Source organism: Sphaerodactylus townsendi, linkage group LG08 (assembly GCF_021028975.2).
Source record: "Sphaerodactylus townsendi isolate TG3544 linkage group LG08, MPM_Stown_v2.3, whole genome shotgun sequence".
Classification (NCBI taxonomy): domain Eukaryota; kingdom Metazoa; phylum Chordata; class Lepidosauria; order Squamata; family Sphaerodactylidae; genus Sphaerodactylus; species Sphaerodactylus townsendi.
Window position 1 is genome coordinate 94,606,660 of NC_059432.1, and position 16,224 is coordinate 94,622,883.

The window sequence follows — 16,224 nt, forward strand, 5'->3', positions numbered from 1 at the left end:
TGCACAAGCCAAAATTCAAGAAAAAGACCACGGTAGGGCTTGCACTTCCACTCGTGCAATATCTTGTGCAACCAATTTTGGGCATTATAATAAACCAACAGTAAAGCCTGCAGTAGGGGAATTCAGCAGGCCTAGATGCGGGGGGGGGGGGGGAGGGCAGGTAACACTTGCTGGGTGTGGGAAGGGATGGTGGGAGGGCTTGATGGGGGTGACGGGAAGGCAGGGAGGGAGGGTTTGCTGCAGGTGGGGGAGGGTGGCAAGGGATAGATAGGGGAGGGGAGGGTGGCTAGGAGTTGCAAGGGATGGGGGGAGTAGCAAGGGATGGCTAGGGGTGTAGGAGGGTGGCAAGGAGTGGCTAGGGTGAGGGAGGGTGGCTCCGCAAGTGTTGGGGTGGGTAGGGGAGGTGGGGAGATGTGGGCAGGGCCCATGGAGCTCAGTGGACCCGGGCTGGGTCTTGATGGCAGGGATATGTGAGTGGGGCCCATGGAGGGCTGCTGGGAGTGGGGAGGGGAGGGTGAAAAGGGTTTGACAGTTTGGAGTGGAGGGGGTGGGAAGTGGGTGCCGGGCAGTGGAGCATTTGCTCTGCCACCTGGCCTGGCTGTTTGGGGAGGTGGGAGGGCTTCTGGCGGCTGGCAGAGCAGGGGTGCAAGGCTTTATTGTTTAGGATAGAGAGGAAAATTGCTGGGTGTTACATAAGATTTCCAGAAAGTGGAACTACAGTGAATGTGTTTATATTTCCACTTGTGCACTACTGGATCCAAGGCATCGTCTTGACTATCTAAATGAATTTCTTGAGCATTCATTTTTAGTGATAGTGATATGCTCTTCCACTTATGAGGAACACATACAGGCCAGTAAGTTATAAATCATAATATGTCACCAAAAGGAATTCTTTAAAAAAGGAAATATATTGTGCATTTCCTCTGTGAATGAACTCCACATATCTTCCTTGCATTCCGTTATATTATTTCTCTTGCAAATATTGGTTAACCGTTGGAGATAATCATTTTAAAAATAGACCAAATCCATCTCAGCTAAAAAATATCAGAATGTGCTTTAAAATAAGTATTTCATCTAAGACATTTTTTTTCAAACTTTTAAAGCTGAAAAGAAGCAGCAAATTACCATTGATTCAATAAGAAAAAGAAACCACGGTAGCACAAAAGGCACCCGAAGGAAGTAAAATGTAATAGAATGGCTAAGATGTTCTGCCTGTTAAGTAATATTAGAAATTATATACATTTTCCCCTTCATGCTCAGTGTTTGACGTCTATTTTAACTCTGTAGGTTATTGCAGATGCTTGTACCTTGTTAGTCCCCATTCTTCTGTATTTTGGCAAGTAAATCTTTCTGTGTTTATGGTTGGCATGTGGCCTCGAGGCTTCTCACTCCCTTCCAAGTGTTATATCCATAGTAGGCCTTTTCTGTCAGCATCAATGGGAGAAATGCAGGAATGGAGGGAAATTCTTGGAGTCAGATCTTCTAGCCCCAACTCTGATCTCCACGGATAATGAGCCAACAGACTGAGTCCTATTACTGTACACCATGAAGTCTGAAATCTTCTCCTCTCAGCCAAATAAATCTCCTCCAGCAAAAAGAAGGCTTCAAGTTTTTTTCTTCCTGGAGGGGTAGGATACCTGTTGATGTGCGCACACTAGAAAACTGGCAGAGCCAAATCACAAGGGATACTACTGAATTTCTCGGTCCTGCTGTTCCAACTCAATCAGGATTTGATGGGAGCAGGGTCAGAAGACAGTCTCACTTACAGGCTGTTTCCGCACGGGCGGAATACAGTGTCCCAGGGATGCTAAAAACAGCGTCCCTGGGGAGAGGTGAACATGGCCGCCGCTGCATTGCAGCAGCAGCGGCCTTGAAACCCCCGAGCGGCACGAAGCTGCTGTTTCCAAACCTCGCTCCCTGAGCGAGGTATTTTTGAAACAGCAGCTTCGCAGCAGCTGGAAGGCGCCATTTCCCCACTTTCCTGAATGCCTACCTTGTCTCCTGGCTTCCGGCTTGTTGCAGAGGCCAGGGGACACATACCCCTGGCCTGCGAATCCAGAGCCGTCGCTCCAGGCTGCGGGGCCGTGTCCCCTGGCTTCTGCAATGAGCTGGAAGCCAGGAGACAAGGTAGGCGTTCGGCGACGGCGTAGCCTGTGTGAAGGCTGCGCCGCCGCCTGCTGCCCTCCCGGGACTGTCCATGCGAACGGTCCCGGGGGGGGGGTGCGTCGGAATTATTTATGCCAACGCACCCCTGCACCATTGCGGTGCGGAAAGGGCCACAGTGTATTAACGTGTTCCCTTGCAAAAAAGTTGGAAATTATTTTCAGAATTGTAAGTCAAACTATATAATGGGATGAATCCAGGAGTAGATTTCTGCTAAAGGAAGGGAGAGTCAATTTTCACCTATTCCCCACACCCTGGAAAACTCTGACACACCTTTATTATGTTCCTGGGGCTCCCCTATCCCATTGGGGCAGCATTTTGTTGAGTGCTGCATTCTACATTAAGATTAAGGAGGTGAGAAAGCCTTCTTCCATGTCTGCAGAATTTACCACTGAATCAAACCCTATAAGCTTTTTGAACCGTTGCATGAATGACTAGTAGACTTGTGGATGAGTATTTGTTTCATTTGTTTCATATCTTTATTAATTTCAAAATGGACTGTTAATTATTGTTTTTTATTGTTTTTTAATTATTGCTGTTTCACTATCACAATTCTATTTTGCATTGGTTTCAATGAAAGATACACACTTCTCTTCTTGGATCTGTATCTTAATGGTTCTCCATTCAAAACGGGAGAAAACCCACGGGGGCTGCAGCTCAAACTCATAGAATAAAGAGGTCCTCTTTTTTGAAGCAATAAAAATGCCCATATTTAAGATTATAGGAAAATTGATTGGAAACATTCTGAACGTGCCAAACACACAGTAGCATACACAACAGCATGTGGTGAGGGAATTTGGCACTGCAACCACATGGCTTAAAGAATAATATCACAAAGTAGAGGAAACCTTTTGTGGGAAATCTTCATAAAATGGCAGCCAGGATGGAGAATCACAACTATGAAACTGACAAGAGTTCTGTTGGGTGGTAGGCAGGAAAAAAGAACTGTTTTGGCTGGCAACACTTATTTTCTTCACGCAGAGTGAACACAAAAACCAAAATGGATCTTTTAAAAACTTGCTGTGTGTCCTTGGCCCAGTCACCCTCCCTCTGCAGGACATTTTATTTTTGCTGGAAGGAAAAGACTCATATGAAATCAACATTTATCTCAAACTACCATGAAGAAAGACCAGCAAGTGTTTTATTTGACAAGTGTGTTGTTTTCATACAATAATGTTTATAGAGATAAACTCAGAAACTCATGAATGTTGAACTCTTATTGATTCCATTAAACTCTCATTGATTCATGCAAAACTATATGAATTAGAAGACCAGAAGCTTTGCACATATAGGGGGAGATTATATTAAGTTACTCTCTTACACTCACTGAAGCTCTTGTTGATTTCCAAAGTGTAACAATTTCAACACTGTTTGGTCTGCCCAAAAGTCAGTGCATCTGCACAGGAGATAGGAGGATGTTGAAAATGGCACAAGCATAAAATATGTTCAGATCAAAGTCTGAAGTTATCACTAGTATATACACAACAACATCAACAATCCAGGAGACCACTCTTTGAAAACAAATGAGTCCCATTCCCATCGCCACCCCACAACTCACACCAAGAAAGCTCTTGAACACTGACCTGAGGGGAATTTGCCCATCATGGCTTCTTACAATTTGGGCAGATTTATTGTTCTTTTTGACACTAAAGTGCTAGCCACCTTGAAACCAGAGTTGTTAATCTACTAACGTCATGGGCTTGAGCTTCAGTCAAGGTATATCATTTATTCCCAATTTCTGAGTTTTGGGCTGATCTCTCTTTAATTCATTTTTAATCCCTTTATCAAATTTTAATTACATTATTAGAGAGTGTGTGTCAAAATTCACCTAGAGTGTCACACAGTGATAATTAGTAAAATGTATGACTAGGAGCCCCATTGTGTTGGCCACTGCTCAGGATTATTAGAATTCAAAATACTGTGGCGTTTCTAACTTCAAGGATCATGTGCACCTTTAATGTAAATTTTCTCACACAATACAAAGCTGGTGAATATAAATCAGAAAGAGACAAAAGGCTTGCAAGATTTAATATTTACCAGATAAAGCTTTTTTGTGCGCTTGACCTGACCCTGCAATATCACTTGATTTGTTTTTTAAAAATCGACCTAATTTCTTAGTCCATGCAAATAACACAATTGTATTATATTTCCATGAAGAAGGAATTAACAGGAGGAGAATGATTTAATAAATTCAGTACCATACCAGAGTTAAGAACATGTTGCAAATTGGGCCATTAGTATTGCAAGTCTTGGTGACTGAAAAAGCTGGGGCTTTAAATATTAAATGCACAGACTCAAGATTTCACCCATAAACTTCTCAACGTCTGATCCCTCATGCACTACAGTTGCAGTTATTGGGCAATATTCAGTAGACTCCCCTGTTACAGAGGAAATAAAATTTATTATAGAAAAAGTCTCAAGTTTTTTTCCAGTTGCCTGATGATATTTGCCCCCTTGAAGGCCACCTGCTGAATTTTAAAATCCAAAATGGAGGAAGATGATACTAACATGTAATTTTTATGTTATGAACTGACTTGGAAACAATGGGGGATGGGGCACCCCCTTTGGAAGTCCATAGCTTTGGACCCCCTGGACCAAACTTCACAAAACCTGGGTGGTATCAGTAAGACACTCTCCTGATGATACCTCCCAGGTTTGGTGAAATTTAGTTTAGGGCGTCCAAAGTTATGGACCCTCAAAGGTGTAGCCCTCATCTTCTATTAGCTCCCACTGGAAACAATGGAGGATGGGTCACACCCTTTGGGAGTCCATAACTTTGGACCCCCTGAACCAAACCTTACCAAACCTGGGTAATATCCTCAGGAAATTCCCCCAAACCATCCCTGAAAGTTTTGTGCTGCTAGCATAAATAATGCGCCCCCTACAGGCCAAAACCCCCAAAACACTAAAAATGTTTTAAAAACCCACAAACGGGTGGGCGGAGCTTCGGACATGAATGGGGGAGTTTGAACCCGAGAAACCCCCCCATTACCTACGTCCTTGGGAAGAGGGGATCCAACACACATCCAAAGTGTGCTGCACAGAGTGGAGGCTAGCTTATAAGGCCTCCCAAACCTTTCACTGATTGTTTTAGGAGGCTAAGTGCATTTTGTAACTGAATATCATGTTTAAAAATGTGGCCTAGCACAGATTTGCTCTCCACCCCAGGCTAATCAGATGGGAACCACTCATTCCTCAATGCAAATCAAATCTCCCCTTCCTGAGATGTTACATATTTCCTTGGAGGCACCCAGCTGGGATTGCCAGGCCCTGCAGGACAAGAACAAGGGCAGCAGTTGTCAGCAATTGTTTGACATTAGGTCTGAGGAAACCTGGACATTGTGTTATGCCTTTCTAGGAATCACCAGAAACTCTATGATAAAGCCACAGTGTCATTTCTGGGTTTTCCCTGGAAGTGATTTCAATCCTCTAGGAATCACTGAAAACAATATGATTTTACCATTGAGTTCAGTTTTCAGTAATATCTAAATGTCTGAATTTTTTCCTGGAAGCAGCATCATACCATGGCTTACAGCATTTTTAGACAATCTTCCTGCCAGCCACAGCAGGCATATGGGAACCCCACATCTAGCAGAATGTGAAATGCATTAGGAAAATGTCAAAAGAAAGATTTAAAATAATCAACGTCGTGCCATCAGTGTGACTTTCTCAATCCTATCATTACTTTTCATCTTTGTGGGAAAATCTGAGAGAGATCCAGTTGGGGATCTCCTAAATCACATCTAGTTTAACCTTTACATTATATGCAAAGCAGTGTCAGTTCACTGAACTCAGTTTTTCTTCTTCAATAAACACAGCCCACAATGACTCATAAGTATTCTATTGACAGCAAATGCTGCTTTACACCAGTGCCTGACCATACATGGTGTTTATGTTACTAGGCAAATTCTGTTTGGAGTGTTTGTGAGGTAATATCATTAACCAAACAGAATTTGTAATTCAGTACATTTTGTGTATTCTGTTTGTTTAGTCAATCACCATCTCCATTTGCTTGTCAAATTCTTATGCAAACTTTGGATTTCATTCCCAGTTACAAAGCTATTTTTATCAGCATGTGCCGTTGCTGAAAATATTTGTTTCAGCCCTAGTCCAGATTGTCCATCCCAGTTAGCACAATGTGAAGTGGAAATTTTCATTCAAGTGCAGTTACATGATATAGTCCCATGTCTCCTGCACAGTAACAAAATACTAATAAATCCCTTAGGCAATGACATAGAAATAGCCAACTCTCATCTTCTGTTGGGAGGGAGTCATACTGAACTCTATGTTCGACATCAAGCTAAAATAACATGCCATCCTTATTGCTTGCAACACCATCCCCGTTTGGAATTTTACTTGCTCTGAAATCAAGTAGCCAGCATACGAGTTCATCAGGTATAAATTGGACACAATCCCAATAATGGAAATCGGACATACTTTAAGGTTGGTAGACCATTGGAGACAACATAGGGCCGTGGTGGTGAACCTATGGCACTCCAGATGTTCATGGATAACAATTCCCATCAGCCCTTGCCAGCATGGCCAATTGGCCATGCTGGCAGGGGCTGATGGGACCAGTCTATGAATTTATCTGGAGATTGCCATAGAGTTCGCCACTCACTGAGTCATCAGGAGTCAGCGTTCTTAAAACTGTATTGTCGAAGGCTTTCATGGCCGGAATCACTTGGGGGCTGTGTGGTTTCCGGGCTGTATGGCCGTGTTCTAGCAGCATTCTCTCCTGACGTTTCGCCTGCATCTGTGGCTGGCATCTTCAGAGGATCTGATGTTGGGAAAGCAAGTGGAACATATATATATCTGTTGGAGTGTCCAGGGTGGGTGGAGAAACATTGTCTGTGAGTAACAAAGAAGGCAACCAGGTCAATAGTTGAGGGCATCTGAATAGAAGTATGAGTAACAATGAAGACTGTAGCATGGGAGTAAGAATGGAGAGGATAGCTTAAGGTCACTGGTGCAGGAGCATCTGAATAGAAGTATCCTGGCCTTTGTTTCTTTTTTGTCTATGGTCATCCCTGTGTTGTTTGTGCAGTGTGGAACTGAGGTTAGACCCCACTTCTGTCTTGACTCTAGTATTTTTCAACACTGGCAGCCAAGTTCTGTTCATTTTCATAGTTTCTTCCTTCCTGTTAAAATTGTCCATGTGCTTATGGATTTCAATTGCTTCTCTGTGTAGTCTGACATAGTGGCTTTCAGAGTGGTCCAGAATTTCTGTTTTTTTCAAATAATATTCTATGTCCAGGTTGGTTTATCATGTGTTCTGCTATTGCTGATTTTTCTGGCTGAAATAGTCTGCAGTGCATCAGTTCCCACTTTCTGGCCTGGCAAGTAGATCAGCAGCACTTCACATGATGGGTTGCTGAGATCATTCCAGTTACTGCCATGAAGCACCACTGAAAGGAGAAGAACCAGAACGCCAAAGATGAGTCTTGACTATGTTGATATATGCATACAGTTCACATAGAACAGCAGTTCACATAGAACATTGCTGGCAGGATTCCACCCACCATTACTCAGAGCCCTGAAAGCAACTGGTACCATTAGTGAAGGCACCAGAAGGCAGAGATAGAGCACTAGGACCTAGTACCATGCAGAGGTACAGCTACTGAGTGGATAGACTCTTTCCGCACAGAAATTTAAAACATTTTGGAGCAGGAAATAAAATGTTTCTCCAAGGAGTTCTGCATTTTTATTGTTTTCCTCCAAAATGTTTTATTTGCAGCTTCAGACCAGTTTTGGAGTAAAACCTAGACCAGTTTGGGAGTAAAAACAATGCAGAACTCCATGCAGGAAATGTTTTATTTCCTGCCTCAAAATGTTTAAAAAGATTTGTGTGGAAAGGGGCTTCGAGTCAGTCTTTCCCAGACTGCCTTACAGAGCCCGTTCCAAAGAATGGGAGCTTCAATGGAAAAAGCAAGTGCTCTAGTTGATGCTGGTAGACCTAAACATGGGAACAACTGGGTGGTGGCAACTTAAGGACCTCAGCAGAGGTATGGGGGTGGGGGGAACATACAGGAAGAGACTGTAGTTTAGACCTCAAATATGCCTTTGAGGAAAGCAATCAGTTTGAAAGTTTCTTGGGTTTTTTTCCTGTATTGCAAAAGGGCACAGTTGTGACTGCTTGTAACTTTGAAGCAAACTGCTTTTGTGTGCTGAAAAATCTGTTTGAAAAGTGAATACTGAAAGGACACATTTTGAAGAGTTTCTGTCTATACTGTTATGCAGCATGTTAAATGTCATGCAATGCTTCAGCAGGAGGTTTAAAAACACTGCCTGTTTCTGAGCATCTGCATAATACAATTCTACAGTTTTATAGAACCTCTCTTCTTGACCCTCCTCTCTCCATTATTTCTCTTTTGATCAAAATGCACTTGATTTGAAACATTCTCAATTCCTAAAAAGAGAAAAAAAGAAATGGATTGCTGAATGTCAGAGAAACAAAGTAAAGAGGAATTAAGATAATTCCTCTTTAACAATCCTAATTCTTCACCACTTTTGTTTTATGGAGACTGATTTTGATGAGATTCATCTTCCAACTAGACATGAGAGTGAGTACAGCAGTGGCGTATCTGCCAGAGGGACATGTGGAGTCACTCTTTTGATCATGTGGGGGTGCAAAATCATACCCCCCACCCAGCCCCACTTATGGCAGCCCAACTCCCGATGCGCCCATGCCAGGGGTCTGGCATGGGCAGGCTCTCAATGGCCTCCTGCTCTGGTCCAGCGGAACTTTCCCTGCTCCCTCCACCCACCTCTTCCCATCAGTGGTCGCTGAATGCTGTGTAGCACTAGAGGCAGCAAGACATGGGCACGGAGGCTGCTGGTTCAGTCCTGGGTGCAGGGAAAGTTTGCAGGAGGCTGCTGGGGGCTCAAGCACTGCTCCCCACCCAGGCCAGACTCCTGAGCCCCCAGCGGCACATAGGGAGCCAGGCTTCTGTAAGTGTGGCTGGGCAAAGGGGGGGTGAGGAGGGTGTGGGGGTACTGGGGGCGACAGAAAAATGAGGTCTTGTTCCGGGCACCATTTTCTGCCAGAACACCTCTGGAGTACAGAGAGTGGATAAATCTGTTTAAAGACTTTTGAGATTTTTATTTTAAGAGTGGGGGAAGGAATATAACAAACAGGACTCAGCAAAGAGACTGCTTAGTAAATAAATAATTCTCCGCCATCCCCAAAGTTGTCACCCATTACTTCCTAGCTTGTCAACTTTGGAAGCAGGAAAGAAGGAGGTATAGCTTCCAGTCTTGTCAAATCTCAGAAGCTAAACAGGGTTGGTACTTGGATGGGAAACCACTAAGGCAGGCTCTGTGGAGGAAAGCAATGGCAAAGTCCCTCTGTTTCTCACGTGCCCTGAAAACCCTCTGCTTGATTCACCATAAGTTGGTTGTGACTTGACGTCATATACATACATAATTGCTGTACAGAAGACTCATAATTAACTGTTTACTCTCTGTATCTTTCAAATTCCCAGACCCAGTTAGTGCTGAGCTAAAATGTGTAGCCTCCACTAGCTCACCTCAAGAGACAACAGTGTAAAAACCCAGAGGATGAGACCCGTCTAATCTAGTCATAGAGATAGCCAGTGAACCATTTAAAATGACCTCTATGTAGCTATGATTTTGTGTGCTTCCATATTAAGTTGAGCTGAAATTGCATCCCATGATAGGAAGGACTCTATATATTCTATACCTCAGCACTCTTTCAGACTGCTGTCTTTTTTAACTGGAACTGACAGAAGTGGAAGGATAGCACAAGTAAGATGATGATTCTGGAAATTCCGCATCAAAATCCACTAAAAATGTAACAGTGGCTTACCTAATCTGTCTCACCAGGCATAAGAGACCTTATAGTGCACCACTCTGTAATCTCCAAGAAAGTAAAAAGTCAGTATTTCTCTGTCAACACTCCTTAATATATAGTCAGCAGAATCAGAAATCACCCTGCATAAAATAAAACCTGGCAAAGCACTGGGACTGCTTACCATCCAGCACTTTTCAGAATGTCATGGGATGACATATTATTCTATTTCACAGCAGAAAACTCTGCCAAGAACTGGGAGATTTAAACAGTCACATTACCTCTGATCATACCCATCAGCTAATTAAAACTGCTTGTTAGAAATCCTTTAACAGAATGTATGATAGCTAGAGACCTTTGCTCCGGGCAGATTCTGATCCCTAGACAGAATGTAATTCACAATCGGCTGACATTGGTGCAGCCACTCTCAAAACCCGAGTCTTGCAGCTATTTCTGTATTCACACAACCCTCTCGATACCCTGCTTTTCTCCTTAATGGGACCTGGAGCTGTCAACAGAATTCTCCCCTCCTCCATTTCATTCTTATAATATCAACACTGTGAAATGTTTTAGTCTGAGAAAGAGGAAAAAGTCTAAGTTCAGTTTTTAAGGAAGATTGGGAGGTGAAATCTGAGTCTCCCACATCTTAGCCAGACACTCTAACCATTGTACCTCACTGGTTCTCAATTCTACCCCTAAAGTATCTTCAAATGCATTTGATACCCCCTGCAATAGTGTTTCCTAAATTCCAGCCCCAGTCATCCAAATTTCCCCCCTTTATCGTCCACTGGTGTGGTGCAGTGGTTAAGAGTAGTGGACACTCATCTGGAGAACCGGGTTTAATTTTCCACTCCTCCCCATAAGCGGTGGACACGCATCTGTTGAACGGGATTTGTTTCCTTGCTCCTACATGTGAAGTCTGTTGGATGATTTTGGGCTAGTCACAGTTCTCACAAAACTCCGTCAGCGGCACCTACCTCACAAGGTCTCTGCTGTGGAGAGAGGAAGGGAAGGAGTTTGTAAGCCACTTTAAGACTCCTTACGAGGGAGAAAAGCAGGGAATAAATCAAAAGTCTTCTTATTTTCACTGATCTACAATGTTTTCTTTACACTGTGCAGGTCATATCGTAAAGATGTGATCTGCTAGTAAACTATAAGATTTTCCACACCAACTATGAACCTGTCTTCTAGTCCTGCAGGTATTTTATCATGTCACATTCCACTGCATGAGCAGCACATTACATTATGTTCTCTGTACAGATCTGGCACATAGTCATCGGGACATGCTGAGCTATGAAATCTGGACAGCCACAGTTTGCTGATGGCTATAACTAGAACCATGATTTCGCTACTTCATCTTGCACTTGAAATATACGTAACATTCCAAAGCTGGACTGAGAGCCAAATTTCTTTCTGTTTGGTTCCATTCTCAGAAATTACTGTTATTTATTGATTTAGGGCATGGTCCATGCCAGATTTAAATGCTGTTCCACTGTTATCTCCCCAATTGAAATCAGTGGGGTGTACAAGTGCTAAATTATGGTTAGTTAGTGCCTTCAGCTATTAAATCATTTCTCCCAGTGTGCGAAACACTTTGCATTAATTGGCCTTGATTGAAAAATCTGTGATGACTACAAGGGGTCCCCTCTCATACACACAAAGGGCCCTCACTTCCACCAGCCCCCTCTATTTTACACAAATAATGAGTAAAATGTAAAAAATGATTGGTAAAAAAAATGATTTTTCTAGAGACGAATGAATTAGATTTTGAAACAGGGCTTTGGAATGAAAACACTTGAATTGCCCTGATCATTGACTGAAAATGGAAATGTGACTGTAATCTTTTCCCTAGATGAATGGTATTCAAACTTTTTGATATTTAGAGGTTATTTCTGGAGTGACGGTGTGCCAGTCTCTGAAGGCACACAGAGTGCTTCTTACCAATAGATTCCTGAGCATCTCAGGTCATTAAAAAAGCCACCAGTTGCCACCATTTACATTTCATGCACCTAGATGTCTTCTCTGTTGCCCATAAGGTATCTAGAACATCTTATACAACCTTCCTAAATAAAGGGCAAAAGAAAACCAGTAATAGGGAAATGCCCTGATAGGTGGACTGACAGCACCATTCAGGAAGGCAGAGAGCGAACAACACAGGCTGGAATTCAAGGAGTAGTATAGAAGCAAATCAGAAATTTATATTGTATTTTTTTTCTAAGAGGAAACGGGTTCTAAGAGTAATTTCCTGTGCATTTTGCTAATTTTACTATTTAAGTAATACGACGATCCCATTATGACTCCAAAAAGCTCCTGGCGGGACAGAGGGCCAACTCGGCCAATAGCCTGCGCAGCCCTCTAGGAGGCACTCCGCCAAAGAGTTCTTCCCCTTCTTGAGCAGGAACCCCAACCTGGATCCAGGGTGCCTGACACAAGCACAGATCGTTGGCCAAAAAACTGACTTCTAGCTGAAGCAGCATTCTTTCTGACTTCCTAAAGGTCTCTGACCTCATTGACTGTAACCACAAACTAACTCTCATCCTGATTTCTCTCTCCTTCTATCTAAGGCTGATTCTGCATGGGCCAAAAACAGCAGTGTGAAAACAGTGTGAAAATGGTATAAAGGGGTTTAAAACAGTGTAAAAGGGTTTATACTGTTTTCACACCGTTTTCACACCGCTGTTTTTGGCCCATGTGGAATCAGCCCAAGAGTCAATGCAATCCTAAACAGGGTTGAAGCCAATGGGTTTAGAAGAGATTAAGATGGCACTGTCAATTATGAGTGGATTGAAATCTTACACTTTGATAGGATTGAAATCTTACATTTTGATTGGCTGATACATATTGCCAGCAAGACAGTGAATTAATGTAGCTTATGCCATAGCAGGAGAGCTCTCCTCTCCCCTCCCCCCACCCCTGGTGTTATCTGATGCTTCCCAGTGCAACAGCAAAATAAATTATAGGGGGAATGTGATGTTGTGGTGATATCATGGTGTCAGACATTACATGTCACCATGGTGCTCTAGCAGTTTTCTAAAACTCTGTGGTTTTACTGTGGCACTTGGGAGAATTACTGTAGTTCTGGGGAATTTCTAGAGCATCATGGTTATGTATGAAGTCACTCCCAGTTATACAAGTGATGTCATGGCATCATGCAACATCGCACAATTCCATGACTAATCATCCTGTTTCTGAAAGTTCCCCAGGGGTTGCTTGTCCCCTTCTGGTAATTTTTATACAGCCTTTGATACATAGACTCCAGATCATGACCCTCTGTGATCACCAGACTTTCAGCTTGATAAGTTTCCACTAGTGTCCATCTGTACACATACATGAGGGATTGCACTTGCTCAGGGCTAACCAGTTTTTTCTGACAAGATAGTGCTAGAGAAGTGGTTCTCAACCTTCCTAATGCCACAACCCTTTAATACAGTTCCTCATGTTGTGGTGACCTCCAACCCTAACATTTATCCATTTTACAGATGGAGAACACTGATGCAGAGAGTCTTAGGCGAGCCCTGTGAAAGGGTCATTTGACACCCAAAGGGGTCCCGACCTCCAGGTTGAGAACCACTGTGCTAGAGCCTAGCCATGAACATTTACCTAAGGTGGTGTCCGTTATTGTGCTGGGTGACGTCAACTATTATGCTGACTTATAGCAAGGCTCAGATTCCTTGCCCAACTGCCATCAGAGCACACTCTATGAGGACGCTGGATGCTTTTATGGCTTTTAAAAATAGAGTGGACCTTGATTGTCTTCCAGATGTAGGAGCTGGGGATTTTAGGTACTTAAGCCCTGTTTGGGTGGGGGGGGGGGTGTCCTAATGCTCAACTCTTAATTGATGTTCTACACTGGGGGTGGGGGGGTGGGGAAAGCTTATACAAATGCTCTGGTTCCTTTCTCCTATGCTTGCTGCCTCCTTAGCAGGGGCAAACTTTTATCCCTAATGGATATTGACATGGCAAGAGACGTATAAAACAACACAGAGGAGGAAAAAGAACTGACAAACATTTGTATCCATCAACTTTGTTTGTATGCATCTGGTTGGGTGTCTTTGTAATATTCAGGCGCACGAATCCAAAGTGACACATCTTTCCAAATGTGTTACTCCTTCCCTGCTGCTATAGGCAACCTCTTATGAACAATGTGTGCTCTGTCAATCAGCATCAATGAAGGTGGCAATCAGAGTTCAGTGCAAGGCAGCAACTGTCCTAAATCAATTCTGTGCATTAGAAGCAACGGAGCATATGCAAGGGTTTTATTTCTTTCTGCTGTTTCTCAGGAAGAAATGTGATAAATGCAGCCAGGGACAAATGGAGGCACTGTGTTGGCATGATTGAAGCCAAGGGAGATGGAACAGCTTGCACAATGCCAAAGACATTGGCCAGTATTCTAGAAGAGGTGGAAAGGAAAGTAATGTGTCTGGAGGGGATTGTAAGGGTCTGTTACCCCAGTCAATAACAAGACTCAAGAATGATTCAAGACCTTTATTAGAGCTGTATCAGCCAAATGGCCAGATAGCCGAAACTGGGGTTTGGCTCTCTGGCCCCTGGTATATACCTGAAGGTTACAGTTTGACTCAACCCAGAATCCTCCCCACTCTTGCATTCCCATAATATCAGCATGTAAAAGGACAGTGAGAAAGAGACATTGTTTTTGGGATAGGCAGTTTACTCCCTCAGGAAGGCAGATAAAGAGAAACAGTTGAGAAGTATTAAGTTCTTTAGGAAAAGGATCACCTGGCTCATATTTCACAGATTAATTCCTCCTTCTGAGTAGGCAGATTCTTGAGGGAAAATATCATTATCTTCTGTTTTGAGTTTTTTTTTCATTCTATCACTTTCATTTTGAATTAATTTTGTTTCTCTCCTCTCTATAAAATAAACTTCTGCTCCATTGTTCTGTTGAAGTTGGATCCAGCCAATTTTTATGCAGTCTTGTCCAATTCCTTTCTTTGATATATATATATGGCTTTTGTCTACAGAAGCTTCATGTCTCGCACAAAGGCAGAGTCTATACATGTACATTTTATAGGTGTGTAAATGCCTTCAAATGTTATGCCAAACACATTTGGTAAATGGCTGTGTTGACTGTGTGTATTACTGTTACATGTGTACAGTCCTTTAGTCACATCACAGTCCTATCAGCAGACAAATGACGGTCACAGCATAACTGTAGCTGTGGAAAGGATGATGAGGATGTCTAACAGGTAATTTCTGTATTGCCACAAATCTTTATTTGACTTAAAAAGTCACTTTACTTGAGAATTCAAAGTTGGAAGTTGTAAAAATGTATTATTATGAATTCATAACCATCCTCACTGTATGGTTCTGAGAATGAATGTAGTGAAGGAAACATGATGCCATACAGGTTTCTCGAAAACCCTTATTTCACTAACTGCATTGATAGCTGCTGAGTTTGGCTTGTTCATTTAAACAGGACCAATGGATCAGGTCAAATGCAGAGGCACCGAACAGATGTTGAAGATCCCACTTCAGAAGTCAAATGATAGAAATCGAAATGTCTTTAGCTTTTCTTTTTTTTTGGTAATTCTGAAAGTCCAATCCACCGGGGGGGGGGGGGGGGCTATCAAAGTGGTATGGTGCAAGTGTACAAGTGCAGAGGGTAAATACTCCAGTGGGACACTAACACCAGCAGTGGTGGCATGCATAGCTCTGCAATGCCTGAATTTGGAAGCTGACACTGCACTGGTGCTCCTCTGGTGCAGGAGCCCATGTCAGCACTGGTAGGGGTGTTCTGGGAGCATTCCGTGGATGGAGCTGACTTTAGTTGACTTCCTGTGGCCTTTCAACTTGACAACGTACCCTTTGGCTGGTGTAGACTTATGCTAGCTAAAAGTGTGGTGCCACCCATTGGCCTGCATGTGGAGTTTTCATTAAATCCAGAAATTTCTGCTGTTTTTCTTGCTTCCTGCACCTCCTGAAACCCCAATGGAGGTGGCACAACTGTGCCATGGTGGCGCAGCCCTCAGCCCCCTCAAACTACTCCACCATGGTTTGCATTGAGCATGATCCGAATTCTCAACTGCCAGAACTTATACATTAAATTCAAACATTATTGGAATTCAGCAGAACTTTAGCCTACCTTTTGGAAATAATGGCACCTCCTCATAGCTCAATAAAAACAATGTATAAAATGCTGAAGGCTTAATGTGTTCGCGAAAGTGATTACAGTGGTTACAAAACACAGTCCTATTTGGCGCCTTCATAGGGCTATAAAAGTAGAATCAGAA